The following is an 8939-nucleotide window of genomic DNA, read 5'->3' on the forward strand; positions in this document are numbered from 1 at the left end:
CACTCTCTCTCACACACACACTTCTCTCTCACACACCCTCTCACACACTCTCTCTCACACACCCTCTCTCTCTCACACACCCTTTCACACACTCTCTCTCTCACACACACACTCTCTCTCACACAAACACACACTCTCTCACATGCACACACATACAAACAAACTCTCTCACACACACACTCTCTCACACACACTCTCTCACACACTCTCTCTCACACACACACTTCTCTCTCACACACCCTCTCACACACTCTCTCTCACACACCCTCTCTCTCTCACACACCCTCTCACACACTCTCTCTCTCACACACACACTCTCTCTCACACAAACACACACTCTCTCACATGCACACACATACAAACAAACTCTCTCTCACACACACACTCTCACACACACTCTCTCACACAAACACACACTCTCTCTCTCAAACACACACTCTCTCATTCACATGCACACACACACTCTCTCTCACATGCACGCACACACACGCTCTCTCTCACATGCACACACACACACTCTCTCACATGCACACGCACGCGCTCACTCTCTCACACACACACTCTTTCTGTCTCACACACACACAAAAACACTCTCTCACACCAAAACACACTCTCTGTCACGCACACACACAAATTCTCTCTCTCTCTTTCACACACACACCAACACACACTCACACACTCTCTCACACACAAATCCTCCCTCCCTCTCTCTCTCTCACACACACACACACTCCTTCTCTCATACACACTCTCACACACACATATAAACACTCCCTCTCTCTCACACACACACTCTCACGCGCTCACACACACTCTCTCTCTCACACACACACACACACACACACACAATCTCTCTCTCTGACACACACACTCAGGCACACACAATCTCTCTCTCACACACAAACAAAATCAGGATCAGGAGCTGAGTGACCCTGGGGGAACCCAAACTGGGCGTCACTGAGCAGGTGCTGCTTGATAGCGCTGTTGGTGAGCCCTTCCATCACTTTACCGAGGATTGGGAACAGATCGATGGGAGAGGAATTGGCTGAGTTGGATTTGTCCTGCTTTTTATGTCCAGGACATAGCTGGATAATTTCCCACATGGCCAGGTAGATTCCAGTGTTGTAACTGTCCTGGGAGAAGTTGGCTCGAGGAACGGCATGTTGTGGAGCAGCAGCCTTCAGGACCAGTGCCAGAGGCCATTGCCTTTGCAGTGTCCAGTGTCTCTTGATCTGACACGGAGTGAATGTCATTGTTTGAAGAATGGTGTCTGTGATGGTGGGGAGCACAGGAGGAGACTGAGTAAGACCATCCAGTGGGCACTTGCGGCTGAAGATTGTTGCAAATGCCTCAGCCTTCTCTTTTAAACTGACAGGTTGGACTCTTCCATCTTTGTGAAGGGGGAGTGACTCCTCTCGAATAAGCTGTGAAATTTGGGGGCAGTGTGTGGGTGTGGGAAGGTTTGTTTGAGGAAAAGTGGAGAATGTCAGGAGTGGGATTTGAACCCACGCCCCTAGAAAGGGACCAGAATTCACAAGCCCAGATGCAGGGCAAGGACTAACACTCCTTGAGTCTGGCGCCTTAGACCACTCGGCCATCCTGACAAGCTGCTGCAGATGCCCTTCCAGATGTCTTTCTCACTCTGTACAATTAGTCACCTTGCTCTTGTGCAGACACAAAATGCAATTCCGCATTTCTGCAGCTCCCTTGCATTCACACTCAGCAACAATCCCTCATACACAGTCTCACTCTCGCACACACACACACACACACACTCTCTCTCACATGCACACACACACACTCTCTATCTGTCTCTCACACCCACACACAAACACACTCTCTCCCTCTCACACACACAAATTCTCCCTCTCTGTCTCTCTCACACACACTCTCTCTCTCTCACATGCACACACTCTCTCACACACTCACTATCACACACACACTGTCACTCTCTCACACACACACACTCTCTCACATGACACACTCGCGCTCTCTCACTCTCTCTCTCACACACACATACTCTTTCTGTCTCACACACACGCAAACACACTCTCTCACGCAAAAACACACTCTCACGCACACACACAAAAATTCTCTCTCTCTTTCACACACACACCAACAAACACTCACACACTCACTCTCTCACACACACAGACACACTCTCTCACACACACAAACTCTCTCACTTTCTCTCTCACACACACACACACACTCACACACACACACAGTCTTTCTCTCTCCCACACACACTCACACACTCTTTCTCTCTCACACACACACCCACACACTCTCTCTCTCACACACACACTCTCGCTCTCACATGGCACACACGCGCTCTCTCTCTCACACACACACTCTTTCTGTCTTACACACACAAACACACTCTCTCACACAAAAACACACTCTCATGCACACACACTCTCACATGCACGCACTTTCTCTCTCACATGCACACACACACTATCTCACAAACACAAATACACTCTCTCACACACAAACTAATTCTCCCTCTCTCTGTCACACACACACAAATTCTTGCTCTCTCTCTATCGCACACACACACACACAAACACACTCTCTCACACACATACAAATTCTCCCTCTCTCTCTGTCACACACACACAGGCTCACGCACTCGTACACACATGCAGACTCTCTTACTCATACACACACACACATACTCTGTCTTTCACACACACATTCTCTCACAAACACACTCTCTCTCACACACAAAAACACACACTCTCTCACATGCACACACACACTCTCTCTCCCTCACACACACATCTTTCTCACACATAGGCATTCTCTCTCTCTCACACACACACACACCCTCTCTCTCACACACACGCACTCTCTCCCACACACATACTCTCTCTCACAAACACACACACCCTCTCTCTCATATACACGCACTGTCTCTCTCTCACACACACACACACCCTCTCTCTCACATGCACACACTCTCTCTCACACACATACTCTCTCTCACACACACGCACACACCCTCTCTCTCATACACACACACCCTCTCTCTCACACACACGCACTCTTTCTCATACACATACTCTCTCTCTCTCACAAACACACACTCTCTCTCTCACGCACACATGCACTCTCTCTATCCACACATATACACTCTCTCTCACACACACTCTCTCTCTCACACACACACTCTCTCTCACACACACAAACACATGCAGACATACACACTCTCTCACAAACAGACACTCTCTCTCACACACACGCACTCTCTCTCTCACACACACATCCAAACACTCACATGCACACACAATCTCTCTCACAAACATACACACTCTCTCTCACATGCACACACTCACACACTCTCTATCTGTCTCTCACACCCACACACAAACACACTCTCTCTCATATATACACACACACGCACTCTCTCTCTCACACACACACACTCTCTCTCACACACACATTCTCTCTAACACACATTCTCTCATACACACACTCTCACGCACACACACAGACACACACTCTCTCTCACACAGACTCATGCTCTCTCTGTATCTCTCGCACAGACACATACAAATTCACTCTCTCTCACACACATATACACACCCTATCTCTCTCTCTCACACACACACTCTCTCTCTCACACTCACACATACATTTTATCTCTCTCACAAACACACTCTCTCACAAGCACACTCTATCTTTCTTGTACACACACTCTCTCTCACACACAAACTCACACACACACTCTCTCACACACACACACTCTCACACAAAAGCTCTCTCTCTCTCACACACACACTCTCCCTCTCTCACACACACACTCTCTCTCACATATACACGCACACACACTCTCTCACACACACACTCTATCTCTCTCATACATACACACTCTCTCACACACACACATACTCTCTCTCTCACATGCACACACACCTAAACTCTCTCACACACGCACACACTCTCTCTCACACAAACACATACTCTCTCTCTCACATGCACACACACACACTCTCTCTCACACACACACACTCTCTCACACAGACAAACACACACTCTCTCTCTCACATGCACACACGCACACACTCTCTCACATGCATACACACACGCTCTCTCTCTGTCTCTCACACTCTTTCTGTCTCACACTCACACAAACACACTCTCTCACAAAAACACACTCTCTCTCTCACATACACACACATTCTCTCTCACATGCACACACAAACTCTCTCACACACGCACACACTCTCTCTCACACAAACACATACTCTCTCCCTCACATTCACACACACACTCTCTCTCACACACACACACACTCTCTCACACAGACAAACACACACACTCTCTCTCACATGCATACACACACTCATTCTCTATCACACACACACACTCTCACATGCACATACACGTGCTCTCTCTCTCTCTCTGTCTCTCACACTCTTTCTGTCTCACACACACAAACACACTCTCTCACACAAAAACACACTCTCTCTCTCACACACACACACACATGCTCACACACTCATATACACACACACACCCTCTCTCTCTCTCTCTCACATATACACATATGCACACTCACTCTCACACACACAGATATACACAAACACACACTCTCACACACAGATACACACACACATTCTCTCTTTCACACAAACACACACTCCCTCTCTCACGCATACACGCTCCCTCTCTCACGCGCTCACACACATGCACTCTCACACACACACAAGCACACAAATATACACACACTCTCTCTTACACACACACACTCACATGCACCCACACACTCACTCTCTCTTACAAACACACACATGCACACACATTCTCTCACACACACACAATCTCTCTCTCACACACATACACTCTCTCACACACACAAGCACACAAATATACACACACTCTCTCTCGCACACACACACACTCATATGTGCACACACACACTCACTCTCTCTTACACACACACACACAACCTGTCTCACACACACACACTCTCTCACACACAAACACACACACACTCTCTGTCTCACACACACACACACACACTCTCCCTCACACACACTCTCTCCCTTACACACACAGACACTCACATGCACACACAATGTCTCTCTCACACGCACTCTCTCTGTCTCTCACACACACACACACAAACACTCTCTCTCACACACACATGCAAAATCTCCCTCCCTCTCTCTCTCACACATACACACATGTTCACACACTCATATACACACACACACCCTCTCTCTCTCTCACACACTCTCTCTCTCACACACACACTCTCACTCACACACATACTCTCTCTCACAAACACACACACCCTCTCTCTCATACACACGCACTGTCTCTCTCTCACACACACAAAAATTCTCTCTCTCTGTAACACACACACCAACATATATTCACACACTCACTTTCTCTCACACACAGACACACTCTCTCTCACACACACACATACTCTCTCTCACACTCACACATACACTTTATTTCTCTCACACACACACTCTCTCACAAACACACTCTATCTCTCCCATACACACACTCTCTCACACACAAACTCACACACACTCTCTCACACACACATACTGTCTCTCGCACACACACACACACACACTCTCTCGCACATACACATACTCTCTCTCTCACACACACACACACTCTTCCTCCCTCTCACACACACACTCTCTCTCACATATACACGCACACACTCTCTCATACACACACTCATACACATGCACACACTGTCTCTCACATGCACACACTGTCTCTCACATGCACACACTGTCTCTCTCACACACAAGCACACTCTCACACACATAAAAATTCGCCCTCTCTCTGTCACAAACACACACTCTCACATAAACGCACCCTCTCTCACACGCTCACACAAAATTGCTGCAAATGCCTCAGCCTTATCTTTGAAACCGAGGGGTGGGATTCTTCCATCTTTGTGAAGGGGGAGACACTCAGCATCAATCCCACACACACAGTCTCTCTCTCTCTCTCACACACACACTCTCACACTCTCACTCTGACATGCTCACACACACACTCTCTCACACACACACTTTCACTCACACAGACAGACATACATAAACACACACTCTCATACACATACAAACACTCTTGTACACACACACATTTTCTCTCTCGCACACACACACATAAGCACACACTCACACAAACACACACACACACTCATTCTCTCTAACACCCACAAACAAATGCAATCTCTCTCACACACACACTCTCCCTCACACACATTTTCTCTCTCTCACACACACATAAGCACACACTCACACAAACACACACACACTCGCTCTCTCTCACACCCACACACAAATGCAATCTCTCTCACACACACACACTCTCTCTCACACACACACACTCTTTCTGTCTCACACACACAAACACATTCTCTCACACAAAAACACACTCTCTCACACACACACACACACACTCTCTCACATGCATACACACACTCTCTCTCACACACACACAATCACACTCTCTCACACACCTTCAAATTCTCCCTCTCTCTGTCACATACTCACAAATTCTCACTCTCTCTCTCTCACACACACACACATGCTCACACACTCATTCACAGACACACACACCCTCTCTCTCTCTCACACACACAAATACACACACACACACTCTCACACACCCACTCTCACTTACACACAGACATGCACACACTCTCTCAAACACATAAACGCTCCCTCTCTCAAGCGCTCACACACACACTCTCTCTCTCTCACACACATACACGCGTGCTCTCTCTCACACACACATACTCTGTCCCTCTCACACACACACTCTCTCTCCCTCACACACACACACTCTCCCTCACACACACACACACTCTCTCACACATACACGCACGCTCTCTCACATACACACACACACCCTCTCTCTCACACACACACACTCTCTCTCACACACACTCTCTCTCTCACAAACACACACTCTCTCTCTCACACACACACTCTCTCTCACACACCATACACTCCCACTCTCACAAACACACACTCTCGCTCACATGCACAAACACATGCAAACATACACATCTCTCTCTCACAAACACACACTCTCCCTCTCACACAGACACTCACTCTCTTTCTCACACCCACACACAACCTCTTTCTAACACACACACACACAAACAAAATGAGGTCAGGAGCTGAGTGACCTGGGGGAACCCAAACTGGGTGTCACTGGAGGGCTGAAGGGCCTGTTCCTGGGCTGTCATGCTCTTTGTTCACACTCATAGTCACCTTCCTAGGGAGGGGGCTCTCTCCCACTGTCCTCCATTTCTCCAGGTGGCAGTGCCACCACACTGGAGGGTGCCTCCAGGTCCCTGCCCTTTCCCCCTCCCAGCAGCAAGGATCAGGCCATCGTAGTGGGCTCCACAAGAGCACCCAGTGAGTTCCAAACACAGACATCTCCAGGGATGGGAGAGGGAGAGGACGTGCAGTGTGGGTGTGGAAAGGTTTGTTTGGGGAAAAGGGGAGAATGTCAGGAGTGGGATTTGAACCCACGCCCCTAGGAAGGGACCAGAATTCACAAGCCCAGATGCAGAGCAAGGACTTGACACTCCTTGAGTCGGGCGCCTTAGACCACTCGGCCATCCTGACAAGCTGCTGCAGATGCCCTTCCAGATGTCTTTCTCACTCTGTACAATTAGTCACCTTGCTCTTGTGCAGACACAAAATGCAATTCCGCATTTCTGCAACTCCTGGAGAAGTGGAGGACAGTGGGAGAGAGCCTGCTCACATCCTGGTGGAGAGGAGAGGATCATTGTCCTTCTTCCTGGGCTGTCACCCCTCACCCTGTGGCTGGCACTGACCCAAGTAGCGATCTCCAACCCAACCTGGCATGGTGGGAGTGGCATTGGCCTCCTGTGCTGACCCTCAGGGGGAAGGGCCTCTCTCTAACATGCCCCCATGAGGACCTCTGCACCCTGCTCAGAGCAGCACAATGCCAGCCTCCACTTCTCTGCCATCTCTCCACAACCAGACAGCACAGCTCCCAGATGGCAGCACTCATTGTGGAAAATGGGCCCAGCCACAAGGAATGTTGGTCTTATGGAGGCCCTCCCCTACTGTGCCATTGTAAATAGTTGGCTTGATTTAAAGAAACTTGAAGACATCTGACTCGAGAAGTTCCAGAATGTTGCGGCCCTCCTGGTTGGAGAGGCTGGTGTAGCCTCTATCCTGGGAGGATGGTGACAGAGGGAAGAAATGGTGGTTCCATTTGCCTCCTGTGTCCCTTTACTAACTTGGCATCCCTGTGCTGCCCACCTTATCATCCTCTTCATTCTGTAACCACATCGATAAATGAAATGACACTGTGGGAAAAAAAGCACTCAGTCTTTGTGGGCCTGATATATCATGGAGAACACATAGACACCTCAATACACCAGATAACGAGCATCGCAAGGAACACCTCTCTGAGCAACTAATGGTTAGGGCGTGTAGTCATAGAATCCCTACAGAGCCGGCCCGTCAGCACATCAAATCCACATCGACTCCCTGAAGAGTACAGTCCATCTTCCGTAATTACGCCGGCACCACTCCCCACCTCTTCCTCCGCTACATTGATGACTGCATTGGCGCCACCTCGTGCTCCCGCGAGGAGGTTGAGCAATTCATCAACTTCACCAACACATTCCACCCTGACCTTAAATTTACCTGGACCATCTCTGACACCTCCCTCCCCTTCCTGGACCTCTCCATCTCCATTAATGACGACCGACTTGACACTGACATTTTTTACAAACCCACCGACTCCCACAGCTACCTGGATTACACCTCTTCCTACCCTACCTCCTGCAAAAATGCCATCCCGTATTCCCAATTCCTCCGCCTCCAGGAGGACCAGTTCCACCACAGAACACATCAGATGGCCTCCTTCTTTAGAGACCACAATTTCCCTTCCCACGTGCTTAA

At 48.9% G+C, this 8939-nt stretch overlaps 2 non-coding genes across 2 annotated transcripts; both read right to left on the reverse strand.

Annotated features, from left to right (window-relative positions):
- Positions 1-1484: 1484 nt before the first annotated feature.
- On the reverse strand, positions 1485-1604 carry trnal-caa (transfer RNA leucine (anticodon CAA)). The gene is made up of 2 exons: positions 1567-1604; positions 1485-1530 (listed from the first exon to the last, which is right to left on the reverse strand). It is a non-coding gene; the product is annotated as a tRNA-Leu (tRNA).
- A 5900-nt stretch (positions 1605-7504) lies between these two features.
- Positions 7505-7625, reverse strand: trnal-caa (transfer RNA leucine (anticodon CAA)). Its single transcript has 2 exons — positions 7588-7625; positions 7505-7550 (listed from the first exon to the last, which is right to left on the reverse strand). It is a non-coding gene; the product is annotated as a tRNA-Leu (tRNA).
- Between the last annotated feature and the right edge of the window lie 1314 nt (positions 7626-8939).

The sequence above is a fragment of the Chiloscyllium plagiosum genome, unplaced genomic scaffold, assembly GCF_037043375.1.
Source record: "Chiloscyllium plagiosum isolate Xiang-an unplaced genomic scaffold, Cpla_swu_hap1 HiC_scaffold_24, whole genome shotgun sequence".
NCBI lineage: Eukaryota > Metazoa > Chordata > Chondrichthyes > Orectolobiformes > Hemiscylliidae > Chiloscyllium > Chiloscyllium plagiosum.